This window comes from Chroicocephalus ridibundus, chromosome 18, assembly GCF_963924245.1.
Source record: "Chroicocephalus ridibundus chromosome 18, bChrRid1.1, whole genome shotgun sequence".
In the NCBI taxonomy this organism is placed as follows: Eukaryota; Metazoa; Chordata; class Aves; order Charadriiformes; family Laridae; genus Chroicocephalus; species Chroicocephalus ridibundus.
The window spans coordinates 3,098,382-3,111,908 of NC_086301.1; positions in this window are offsets into that span (position 1 = coordinate 3,098,382).

The window sequence follows — 13,527 nt, forward strand, 5'->3', positions numbered from 1 at the left end:
TAGCAGCACATTCTCATTGATCCCATGCAGGACTGTGATATTAGTGCAAGGGCCAGTGACAAAGAAAAGAAATAATTTTGTTCCCCTCCCCTGTGCTGAATTGCTGATGGCAAAATGCCCTGTAAGCCTGAAGATTAGTTAGTTGTACTGTGACCCCCAGCTGAATGATCACAGACCACATGCAAAAAGGGAAAGGCAAGCTTTTTTTTTGATCTGTAGAAGTACGCAGTGAGGGATCTGGAGAAATCTGTGATGACTCAGGAGAGCTCAGATCTATCAAGCCTGGTATTTCATGCCTGAAGATGGAAATCGTCTGGGCTGGTCCTGAAGAGCAGCCAGGGAAGGGGATGACCTGAAAGTGTTTCTGTGCGACAGAAGTATTTGCAGTTTTGTCTGCTCTGGGTTTTCTAGTTGCAGGACATAGCAGCTGGTCTGGATTGCAGCACAGGCAAGAAACCACTTCAGCTCTCACGTCTGTGATCTCTTGGCTGGTAGGTTTCCCTCTGCCCCTCATGGTGACTCCACAGCCACATACAGTATCATCAGAGAGGGAGAGATGCGAGCCCATCAGTAACACACCACACCGGAGGTGCTATACGCAGCCCTAACAGCAGACATCCTCTACATACAACAGTTTATACCATAAATAAAAACCAGGTGAGAACAGTTGCAAAATGGTGAAACAGTGCCCAGTGTGCCAGCGACAGGACAGATGCAAATTCTGCCTGGTCTCTAAACAAGCCAGAGACCCCAAACGCTGCCCACCGAGCAAGGGAAGACCCCTTGCATCTTCCTCCCTGGTCCTTACCAGGTGTTTAGTGGCAAGGCCATGGCCAGGCTGGGGCAGCCTCCTGCCCCTGGCCCCCCAGAGAGCCCCATGCCCCATTGCCTGCCCTGTGCTTGGGCAGGCTGCATGCCTCGGCGCCACGCAAGCAGAGCAGCTGTACCGTCAGTGCCAGGAGCTGGGAGCCTCTCCTCGGGGCTCTTCGACACTCCCCGTGCTGCTCGGACCCCAGGGCCGGCGGGGTTGTGCTTCTGCTTTCTCCTTTATTCCTCCAGAGAGGTCTCGGCAGGGCGCACAAGCACTGCTCCTGGGTGAATGGCAGCTCCTGCGCCCCGTTCTCCATCTGTGCAGCCCTTGCCCCGGAGGGGGTGGCTCTGCATCAGCCTGCTCCAGATTAACATGTGCAAACATTACATTAGCCAAATGGCCTTTCCAGAGGGAGGAGGTGCCTGGATGTTTGAAGAGGGATTTAGCTCTATTATCACCTGGGCAGCTGGTGTTCTGCACCCAGGCTGGCTAAATATTTATAGTCGGGCAGAGCGGCTGGGGAATATGGCACATGGAGTGCCCTCTCCCCAGCCAGACCCGAGTGAAGAGTTTCAGCTGCACTCACACCGCTGTCTGCTGCTCCATGGGGCCGTGACCCCTGAGATCTGCTTTCTTTCTAACCCTGCTCCTCTACCAAATTCCTACCTGGGCTCTTCCTCTTCTTTCTCTCCTCCCTGTCAAAATTAGGGTAATAACAATGGTAGCCCTTAGGATCACTGGAAGGGGATGAATCATTAGCTCCAGTAATGTTCCCAGGGGCCTAAACCTCTCATTTTGTGCATCGTGGGGTTCCCATCAGCATGAACGTGCTTCCTCCTATTTTAGCAATCTCCGCGCTCCCCCACTGTGACTGTGGGGACAATTAGTAGCTGTAATCTTCTGAGCGTTGTGTAAGGAGGGGAAGAATCCGGTAATACCTGGCTGGGATTTTGTGTGGATTAATTAGCTACCGTTTGCACAGCTCTTTGAAGCTTCAGACCTATTCAAGTGCTAAGTATTATTATTAAATAGTGATCCATTTGTTCTGATCATTGGCTATGGCCTCTCTGTAGCCTCTCTGGGGTCATTTTCTACAGCATCATATATTTGTCTTTGCTATTCCAAATATATATCTATTACGAGGATGCGGCAGCAAAAGAGTCCATCTGCAGTTTTGGTTTAAGTGTGATTTTGGCAATCGTACTTGTGATGGCTGGGCTATAACTGCACTTAGCAGTAACAAGTGTATTAAAACCTGTACTTTCTGGTTCTGGGTCACCTGCTCCTGGGCAGGAGTACCAGGTGAGCTAAACACAAAACTTTCATCAGTGGGCTGTGTCCTTCGCAGTGGCAATACAATGCCTAGAACCCCCTTTCTAGTTTGGCAATGGGAATTTTATCTGGCACCACAACTGGGAAAGAAATGTGTTATCTCAGAGCTTGATGAAAGCTCTAATGCATACAACCTCACATTTGAGACGTGTTCAGCTGGTTGCCATGTTTCTACTGAGCTGTGGTACCTCATGAAGCGATAGGGATTGGAGTCCTGCTCTGAATCCCTTTTCTGCGCCTGTAGAGATATGGCTGTTGTTGGTGCTTGGCACCAGAGGACATCTCTGGGATCAGGACCTACTCATGCTGCAAGAACGTTGCTGCTCTGCCGTCCTACTCCTCCTGGGCCGTGTTGTAAGAGATACCTCACTCCCAGCTGAGCTCCAAAGGGCAGGTTTAGTGCTGTCAGTCATTTTCCAGCTCGCAGCCTTCCTGGGTCTGTTGGATTGCCTGTTTCCAGCACCATTGCCTTTACGTGGGCTGGGCTGGCCTGTCACCTTGCTGACCAGCTATGCTGGGCGCCAGGGACACCAACCAGGGGACAGGCAGCTGCACGATGCTGCCGCTAGCCCGAGCGTCACCCGTCTCTCTCGGAGAGCTGTGACAAGTGGCACATGCCAGCAGCTGGCCTCCCAGGCGTGTGACCCTTGTGTGCAGAGCAGTGCCCATGGCTCGACAGACCCCTGGGGAAAGCGGGAGCCTCCCTGCTTCTCACACAGGTCTCGCAGAGTGTGACTCTGCCAGGGTGAGCCGTAGCAGGGCCAGGTCTGTGCAGCTCCCCGCCAGCCGAGCCCAGCTGTTGAAACCAGCTGGGGGTTGTGTGCATCTGTGAGTTTACTCCTGGTACTTACCAATAGGAAGAGATCGGAGCCTCTGGCACTGACATATATATGTGGGTGCATATTTCTATCTGGAATTGAGGTTTTATTCTTGTAAACATTGTATTTATTATTTAAAAAACCCCATACAGGCTGCTGAATTCATATTGCACAAAAAAGCCATAAACCTCACACTAAAGAGCCAGAAAACTGCTATGAGGACAACAAAGCAGGCATATATCACTGTATTTGGCCAATCTTAAACCCAGTCACGGCATTGCAAATAAAATACACAGTGCTCCTTTCACCACAAATGTATTCTCAATCAGGAAAAAAAAATATATAATTCGTGATCTGATACACTCTAAATCAAGATGTGCCGTGTTCAGGAAACAAAAAGATAAAAAATCTGGTCAATTTCTAAATCATTCATGTCTCCAAATGGTATTTCTTCAAGTGATGTTTAAGGGACAAGCTTTGGGAAAAACAAAGACTGTTAAGTGGGATAAGTAATTCAGAATGCCTGAAACTCCGAGACTGAACCCCAGCTTTCTTAAATTCAAGTATCACACCAATGAAGGTAGTCAATATTGCTCATTGCTTTTGAACAGTTTTAAGCTGTTCCCCCCACATAAAATTTTATCTTTATGGGATGATTTAACTCTTGCTCTGCCTGATGCAGGCTGAACATTTCAAGGGTGTGTATAAGCCAAGAATTTCATGCCTGAGGTCCTGACTTCTGGGATATCCGTCCTTTTACACCTTATTATTCCAAGTTAGTATAATGATTGGGCTGTAGTTTACAACTTGGAGCAGAGAAGAGGTTTCCTGACAAATTATCATTTCGCAACAAAAAGAAGGTTTATCCTAAACATCAAAACTTAATCTAACAATGATGCCTCCTTTCTCATATATGCAATCCACCTCATTTTTTTAATCTGCTGGCTTTAAACTGTTCCGCAAGTCTAGGCAGTACTTGGGCTATTTATAAAGGCTCTATCAAAGTGATTAGGGAAAGCAAAGCCCACTGTCACCAGGCTTAAATTAGCTAGGCTGTGTCCACACTTCTACTGGTAAATTTGTAGGGGTCTGCAAATGGAAGATGAAAGCTATGTAGACACTAAAGTCACTACAGCAGAGGCTGCTTCTCAGTAGAGCTCTGGACAGCATGCAGAATAACAGAGACCTGGCTGGCTTGGGGAATTCAAGCCCTATCTTAATATATAGACAAGCATCGTGATAGAACCTGGACCTCCTTGTCAGGCCCTCCAAATGGTGCTGCAATGCAGAACTATTTTGTGCTTGAATGTATCTGATACTGTTTCAGAGCTTTTTAAGTCTAGCTTAACTTGATCTTGATCCCTTAATTGTATCATTTGGATAATTTCCAAACCAGTTCTCTAAAATATCTGACTCCTTAGTCTGAAGAGATCTGTTATCCAACTTTTGATCCATTTTCCTGATAAGGCTTATCATGGGGCTTTTAGTGTGATACTACTTTCTCTTGATGCTGAAGGGCCAGATTTACAAGCAAGAGAGTCTGTGCGCTTGGGTGATGGCCACTTCAAATTACATTTGTGTGTTGGTCCACGGTGAGCATTGTGAACATTATACTGATATTTTTATGGCTCTGCCCGTGTGGTGGATCTGACTCAGGATGCGGCTGCTCTGTATAATACTGGGTTTCTTTGCCAAAATTGCAACCCAGCCCTCATTGTGCGGGGTGCTGTACAGGCACCCGGAGGCGCCTTGGGGAACCTCAGAGGAGGAGGGAGGCAAAAGACGTGCAGAAAGGGGTGTTATTCCCCCTGTTGTACAGCTGGGGGCTCTGAGGCACAGCAGGATGAACTTCTCTGCCCACAGTCCTGCTGTCCAGTGCTTTACTCCTTTTCCAGGCCTGGAGCCCTGCAGGGCCCCGTGGGTTTTCCTTGTCCCAGTCAGATAAGGATTTAGGTCTTCAGCAGGCGTAAACGTGCACAGCACCAACGGGCAATGCTTGCTCGCACCCACTGTCTCTGGGGTCCTTCGGCCTTTGGTGCTTAGCATGGATTAGTGTTCATCTGTTAACACATATGGCAACTTTTCCTTCACAGGTTCATCTATGCTTCTGCTTGCAGGGTCATTCATTAAACACACAGATGGAAACAGGACTGCATCTCCTCTCCTCAGTCTTGGAGACCCTGCCTGCACGCATGTGGTTTCAATAGAAATACGGAGTGCCAGGAAGCTCTTTTCTTATTTGAGGAGAAGGTGTAAACCTTTGCAGGATAAACATACCTCCATCAGTAAGGGAGAATGACTTCACTTCTGGCTCACAGTCATTGCTTATGTGAGCTTTAATCATTCTGCTCTTTGTACTAAGCGAAGCCCTTATGATCAATCAGAACTTTGAAGTTTTGTTATAAAAATGTAAATGAAATGCATTTCTAAATGAAGCTTTTCTTCTGCTTTGCGCGCCTCTCCATTCTTCCACAGGCACTCACAGAGAGCACAACGGCGCTGATAACAGCACGATCGCTTCGCTGGGCCATTTCAGCACCGAGGTGCACGTTTGCCTCCTTCCTCCCACTCTCTTCACCGCTTCCACTCTTCCACTTATAAAAAAAGAAAAGAAGAAAGGAGCAGAGCTGCCCCCTGTGCACTTCCAGACATTCTGATCCGATTGGGAGACAAAATGTTCTTCTGATTACAAGTCTAAAAATAAAGATGGGGCTTGTAAGGAAAATATTGTGCTGCTGGTTGCTTCTTTTTAAAAAGTTAAGCCTGACTCCCGAGGGAAGCTAGGTGTATGCAACCTGCTGTCTGTCCGTGTGTGTGTCTGGTACCTCCACTAATAACTTCTGCTGTCATTGGCCCCTTTCCTCTGACTCTTACAAAAAGAGAGATGTCTCTGAGGTACGAAGTTCCCATAAGTTTCAGAAAATCCTGTCTGTCCAAGCACGCTGGCTTTGTGCCAGTACCTGACACGTAGCGAAATAAATCAGTGTCTCAAACTGGTTCTTCCTAAGCCTGGCCCTGGTGATGTGCAGCTATCAGCCATCTGGCCACAGTCCTCAGAGAAGCACTTCCCAAGGGGTTTGGCCAGGATCTGATCACAGAAAGGAAGAGTACTGGTGGGTCCGTGGTGGCTAGGTGGAAGGTGGAGAAGAAAACTCCAGTGCTTAATTTCAAGCTGTTTCATCAAATTCCACTTTCATTGCCACTCTTAGCAACTTCCTGGGAAGCAGAGCCAGCCAAGTCTGGCAGACGTCTGGAAAAAACCTCTATCATGCCCTAAACACTTGTTCCTGGGCATGTGGGTGGATTTTTTGTTTCCAGTATTTTTCTGCACACAGAGTTTTGCTGGTGATTTGGTGAAACCTCTCAGTGTCTGTAAGCCCCTGCCATTCACCTCTGCGGAGCAAGGGAAAGCTCACGGGGACACCTGCAAGGCTGCGCAAAGGCCAGTCATGGGAGCAAGGGTCACATAGCTGGGATGTGCCCAGCTGGCACTGGAGCCAAGTTTCCTTTCCTTTCCTGAAGGCTTGGGAGAAGCCTACAGAAAGAAACATCATTCTAGCAGCAGGTGGATGAAGATGTCCTTACTCTCTGCAGTCCCCTGGGGACGTAGGGACCGGGGGACAGATGGGAGGAAATGGTGCTCAACAGTGGGAGGAATCCCTCCTGATAACTGCTGTTGCGAGGCGACACAAGCACACTCATGCACAAGCCTGAAGAGCTGACTCCATCTATCTTCGCCTGCAAGCCACGCCAGCCACGAGCGCTCACCTGCTCACGTACGCTCTCACACAGTGGCGATGTGAGGCAGTCTGTTCCTTTTTGTCATTCCCTTTCCAACGGCCCTCTCTTAAGCCAAGCCAGGGTCCCTTCAAAAAGCCAAGAGTGATTGCAGTCATTGCGGGAACCCAGAGGCAAGGGGAAGGGCAATGCCAATTTCTTTTCTCCAGCTTTCCCTTGCTCTAGCATTTTTCCAAGGAGCTAATGTGATTTTGAGCAGCCACTTGGCTCCGTGAATGGCTGGAGCCCAGAGCAAGGTCCAGCCTTTTCGTAATGCGTACGGCGTCCCTCTCCTATCGCCGAGGGTGGCAGGCTGCCTCACCTATCTGCAAGACACTTAGGGAGACTAATTGAGCACATAAAAGTGCTGACGGGGCAAACCTCTGTCCCTTCACTTGTAATTGGTATTGACGTGGTACTCCCCGGGCCTGGGGTGCTCCAGAGCCAAACACAGGTTACAGGGTTTCAATCTGGGAAACCTGCTTAGTAAAGACTTTCTTGAATATAAGGGGCGATAGCACTTTTTATAGAAATGCATATGGATATTTGTTACGTGTTCTATTTATTCTTTACTACAGTCAAACTCGGCAGCATTTTTCAGCCCAGCTCCCTCTACCTCTTTCTCTCTCTCAGTGTCTATCTGCCAGTCCTGTTCTTAATCAGTTTGAACTATTGGCTGATTTCAGCAGATCCCCGGTGAAGTTCTGATGGGTTTTGCTATCTGGGAGAATGAGACTGAAATTACTTCCCCAGCTGAAAGAAAAGCCGCCATGTGAGCACAGCAGCAGTAATAGACACCAGAGAATCCACACAGGCCACGGGCATGCTGATTGCTTAGCCCTGAGAGAAGCGACTAGAGACTCATTTGTTACAGGACATGTGTGTGGCACTGAGCCTCAGAAAACAGACGAAGCTTTGGTAGCTGCGCAGCTCACAAGAGTACTTAGTTTTTGCCAGCTGGATATCTTAAATCTGGGGTCATGTTTTTAAATCTTTAGAGGGCCCAGCACCATTTTGAAAATGGTATTTAGACCGGCTCTGAAGTCACTGGCCACTTGGAAAAAAATCTAGTTTGATCCTGTATTCCAAATCCAGCAGTGCCTGTTATTCCTGAGCAAGGAGCTTGGTCTCTTCTGAGCATTTCCCTGGGACTGGCAGGTCAGAAGATATGCCAGGAGATGTGTTGCCACATCCCACATCAGTTTAGATCTGTGCTGACTTTCCAGCTGCAGTCCACGGATTCCAGACAACCCACTGTTTCTGATTGTTTGGGGGAAACAAGCTCATCAACAGAAGACTTAAATTTGCTATACAAGGATTTGGAATTCCAGGATAAAATTCTAAGGATTCAGCAAATGGGGCGGGGGGGGGAAGTGCTCTTCCAGGCTGATCCATTTGGTTATCTAGGTCAGACAATAAGTTTTAGAGTGGGTTGGGTTGTGATTTCATTTTGGATCCAGTGTAGATCTGTTGATTCTAATGTCCACAGATAATACGCTCCAGGCTGGAGAGCCAGTCTCTAGATGCTAGTTGGTAGACTGTACAAATTGATAGCACAGCATCCTTTCCCTGAAAGAGTATTTTACTGAGTATTAGATTTATGCCATTTACTACCTTATAGATTAAACAGTCACTACGTTCTAAACTGGTGATGTACTTAGAATGGGGAATGGACTGGTTTAGTGGTTGCTGAATTTGATTGCTTAGAGGGCAGTTTACTTCTAGATTGGAGAGACTGTGTTCTAAATTATAGAGCTACTGCTTTTATAAATTAAGCAGGGTATGGATTAAGCAGGTGAGGGGACTGTCTGTGTTGACTAGTGACTTCACATCTTTCAGGATGAGTGGCTGAGGTCAATTCAAGTTCATTACACTGCAAGGAGTTTATGATTTCTTTGTTATGGAGGTTCAATATGAATCGATTTTAAAATAAACTTTTTTCGACCAATTTAATAAATTCATTTTATTGTTCAGGCTTTGATGTTATTTTCCATGTGCTCAGCATAAAGCATTTCCCTTGCTACCCCTATCACTCTGAATGTTAGTTAGACCTTGCGGCTCTTCTTCCCTTCTCTCCAAAGCCTGATCAAAAGACAGGCATGAACAGAAGCTCATTTGAGGCTTGGGTCTAGATGCCAATTTTGCAGCTGTAGTTCAGGAATTCAGTCAGTACAACACAGTGTGAGAGACACATTTTGCTCAAGCCAATATTTTCCTAGATATTTTTGTTGGAATTAAGGAATTTCAAGTCTTTTCAATAAGTATTAATAGATGGAAAATGTCAAACGCACGATCATCTTTTGCATCGGGGTGCAATTTTGACAATAGTTGCAGTTATTCCCTAGGGATGTCTGAGAATCAGCTTGGCACAGGGCGATCTTTTCCACTCCTCCAAGCAAGGAATAAGAGCAAGCAAACCCTATCTGCTTTGCAAACCTAAATGCATTATTAAATAAGTCCTTGCATTGGGGAACCTATGGACTCCTAGTTCCAAAGCATGAGTATTTGCATAGCTTCTTCAGTGCTGCAGCTCTTCCGTCAGTAGAAACAGTGCCAGGAACAGTTTCTCCCCCCAGCCCTAAGATGCGGAATCTGTCAGAACTCCACTGTCACACGCTGTCTTGTCTCCTGTAAATGGAGTGAAACTGGACAGGGATTTCAGGAGTTCTGTAGGATAAACAGCAAACCAGCAGAAACACAGACAGCACAATTGTTTCATGGAGAATCAGCTGAAAGTGATATGAGCAGTCCTAAGCCTCACGTGGGCACGCAGCTGATTCACTTAATTGGGACAATAAAGTTTTCTCCTCAGAGTGCTCCTTGGGAAAATATTTTCTCCTGTATTCATGTATCAGTTTCTTCAGTCTATTAAAAATCACCTAAGATACTACCTGCTGTCTGAGACCTATGCATGACATTGGAGTGAGCCGTTATGATTGTAAATAAACCATGTTCTAGGCATTCTTTACCCATCTGTTTCTGTTAAGGCCATGATGCCTCAGCCAGCACCAGCACCTGGGGGCCTTTGAGGGAAGAGTATTTATTGAGCAGCAAAGCCCCCTCCCAGGCTTTTGTATTTGCAAATAGGGTGCTGCTTCCTGTTTGTTGTTCCTCTTGAGCTGGAACTTTTAGCTGGTTTTTCGTTTTGTGGTTACACGTCGCTGTGGCTGTAGATGCAAGGTGATTTTTCTTATCTGCTCTACTATGTCTCCCTCGGTCTAGGAGCTGCATTGATAAGGTAGGAAAACTTTCTGTTACTTCTGTTTTTCCGTCTGGTAAGCCTTCCTCCAGCCTGGAGTGCCAGGGGAGGTAGTGAAAAAATGCAGCAGATCTGTCAGAGAGATAAGTGCGTTTTAAAGAGCACTGATATCTGTCAATGAGACAGCAGCTGCACAGCAATTCATTTCCATCTCTGCCTCCTCATCTGCCCCAGAAATGTCGACACAGCACTTTTCTCTCTCGGGTTGTTTCTTGAGTTTTTTTACTGCTTTCAGTGTATCTAGAGGCTGTATCGAGGAAAGGACAAAGAGAACTAGAGAAAGCCCTGCTGCCCGTGCAGCCCAGCCCCAAACCCCTCCCTGGACTCTCCTCAGTGTGCAGTGGTGGATGGAGGGAAGTTTACCAAGGCTGTGGCTCGGGAGGGCTTGTGTTCCTATAAAGAGTACTAAGGGGAACAGCTAAAAATTCATCCAAAAATGCCCATCTGTTGGCTCTGCGTTTCCAGCTTGTCCCTCTGTTCCTCCCTCTCTGCCCCTCCGTAAGGTCAGTGGGGGCGCCGGGCCCTGAGGGTGCGTGGGGATGAGTGCCCTGTGGGGGTGTGGGGGGGCTACAGGCACCAGCCAGGCTGCTCGTAGGGAAGGGCTGCATGAGGTGGGGAATAAGTCAGTGGCTTTCCTTGGATGCAAAATGCAGAAGGGGAGCTCTGCTCTTTGCTGAGACCACCAGACGTACCTCTGAGCCACTCCACAGAACCCTATAGCAGTCATAATGCTTTACCCAAATCCCAGTGTCTTGCTTTTTTGCACTGGCTGGCCTCTAAGCTTGATATCCATTAGCACCTCATGCCCCCTGAGCTACCCAGCTCCCTTCATGCTTGTGTGGAGCACTGGCAGAGGAACTTAGGCAGTGGCCCTAGTGCCCTGGGAAATGCCACATCCTACTCTGAGGCCAGGATGGTTTTCCTAAAAACAGGAACTTTGTTTTCATGTCAGGCCGTTTGTGATCCCATTCTGTAAAAGGGTAAAGGGTAGTAAAGGGACCCCTGGCTTTGATAGGCAAGTGTGAGCTGTCAGGCAGCCCTTTGCATCTCTAGATACTTGCCTTTGAGTGGATACAGCTTGGCCTCTGTAAGGCTTGGTGTTTCTGCCTGCTTGGTCTTCGGCTGCCACAGACTCCTCTTCACACCTGCTCCCTTGGGCTGCAGAGAAAGGCTGTGGCATTTCATAGCTCTGGGCACCCTGGGTTATGCTGATTGAAGAGAGACTGGTAAAAGTTATTTACAAACTCTTTACAAAGCAAGAGGGAGAAACTGCAGCACACATAAGTAATGCAGGCAATGGTGATGAAAAGCAGCAGGCTGAATACCTACTTTGAAGCGGCACGCCTTCCTGAGCTACCTACCCTTTTCCACTGCTGCTTGTTGCCGAGTTCATTGTTTCACGTCTTTGCTAAAGAAGATTTAAAATGCATTTTTTGCTGGCCCTGGTCAGGTGTGTGTGAGAAATATCTTCTGAATATATATCTGTCTATCAGAGATTCACTTGGTGTCTCTGCTCTCATTTGAAAGGTTTTTCTTTAAGCACCTGTCCTTTAGTCTGGGTGGCTGTGTGCAGTCGTCACCCTGCTGCTGCTCTCTGCAGCGCGCACAGCATCTATCGTGTGACAGAGGAAGTTACGGGAACACTTTGTTACCTGTTCCCCATCATTTGCAGTGCACGGGAATAGCGGTGATGCTGATGAATATGCTTAAGGGTTTAAGTGTAAGCGGTGTCAGTTTACCCAGGTGTTCTGCTGGGATGATTAAAAATATGTTTGTTGCTTTAAGTTAGGAATATGTTGCTTGTAATGACTTCTAGTGTTTCTGCTGGGGGAGGGGGGATATTAGAGGGCCGAGTGATTACCTGGTGTAAGTCGGGATAGCTTCTCTGGAATTGAATTATGCACGTTTGGGCTTCAAAGTCTATTGTTTCAGTGGTGGAACTAGGCTGATTTATGCCAGCTGAAGATCCGTTTCTAAAACTGTTTAAAGCTTAGCGTTCCTCTCTCTGCATCCCTGTGAGATAAGGATTTACTGCAGCTGTTTGAAAAATGCAAATTTTTTCTGGAAATATGTTTTTTCATAAAAATGCTTCTTCGGTGAGTGAAAATATTTCATGAGCATCTTTAAGGCTTTGATGGAAGATAGACTCCCAGAAAGCAAAACATTTTGAGCTTTCCTTTTTAGAAAACTGGGTTTGCTCATGGTCTCAATTATTTACATTTTCTTTATGATAAAAACTGTGATAAATGAAAACAGGCGAGTTTCTCATGCACATAGAAAGTGGTATTTTGGGGGAGCCTCTTTTCAGTGAAAGAATCGCATTGTATTATAGTGTTCCAGCCAGCCCTGTAAAGTGACAAGCTTAAGCTTAAAATAAGAAAATCCTGGGTTCAGTTTTTATTTGTCAGGTTTCTTTTTTCTTTTTATCAGCTTCTGCAAAGCAGTCCATGCTTCCCCTTCTAGTTAAAAAGCAGAATCAATACCCATGAAGGGTCAACCAGCTTACAATTCATTACATGTATGCATTTCTAACTGACAATGCAATTTGTGTTTCTCATTTTTCATGTCAACTGTTTCTTGGAAAAACAATAAAAGAAAGAAAGAAAAGCAGGAAAAGACAAAGAGACAGGGAGATTTACCCAAGTCATCAAGTGAAATGGGAGCTGACAGGTTCTCTAATGTTACATGCCCAGAACAAAAAGGATTCCTTGCTCTGCTCCTCTGTAAATGTTTGAGAATCCTTTGTGTGTAACTCTGCTATTCACTGGGAACCTCAGCCCCAGGATTCCCCAGTAATTCCTTTAGAAATGTGCCTGAGATGCTCCTTGCCCTTGCAAGAATTATTCAGCAGATCAAAGGCAAGCAGCAACGAATTGTTTGGATCTCTTCCCTTCTTAGTCACTGAATGTGCCCAGGTTTTCCCAGGGACATCAATTCTTTTTTTGCCTCAGCTTCTTTCCTTGTTGCATGGCAAGGACAGTGGCAACTCTGGGGCAATGGTCAAGATTCAAAACTTCAGGAAAAATCCCTGTTGGGGAGAAACGCCTCCGCTGATCAAAGTAGGCTAAAAATCTACCACGCTAATGAAGTTTTAATCTAATTCAAAATTTTCCCAAGATCAGATATGCTTGCCAAGTGCACTTGAAGGTCTCAACCATCTCCACTCATGCATGTGTAGTTAGGAGCTGTAAATTCAGGGGCAAAACCTTGGTTTGGGCTTCACACTTCATTCAGCAGATGGAGATGCTTTTCCTGGTGATGAGATTGCAGAGACCTGGAAGCTCAAGCAACCAGGGGTGGAGAGGAACACAATGACTGACAAAGATCCTCCTTAGACTTTTCTACCCCATCCCCTTGAGACATGCGTACACTGCCAGCCTAGATAACCTCCAGCATTTTCTTGTCCCCAGGAGGTAATCCATCACTCCCAGAACAGCCTTGACTTTTTGCTAGAAAGCAAGCTGAAGCCTCTTTTCTTCCCAGTCTTTCTGTTAGTTCCCCCTCCATCTCCTGTGTGGCAATATTCCCCC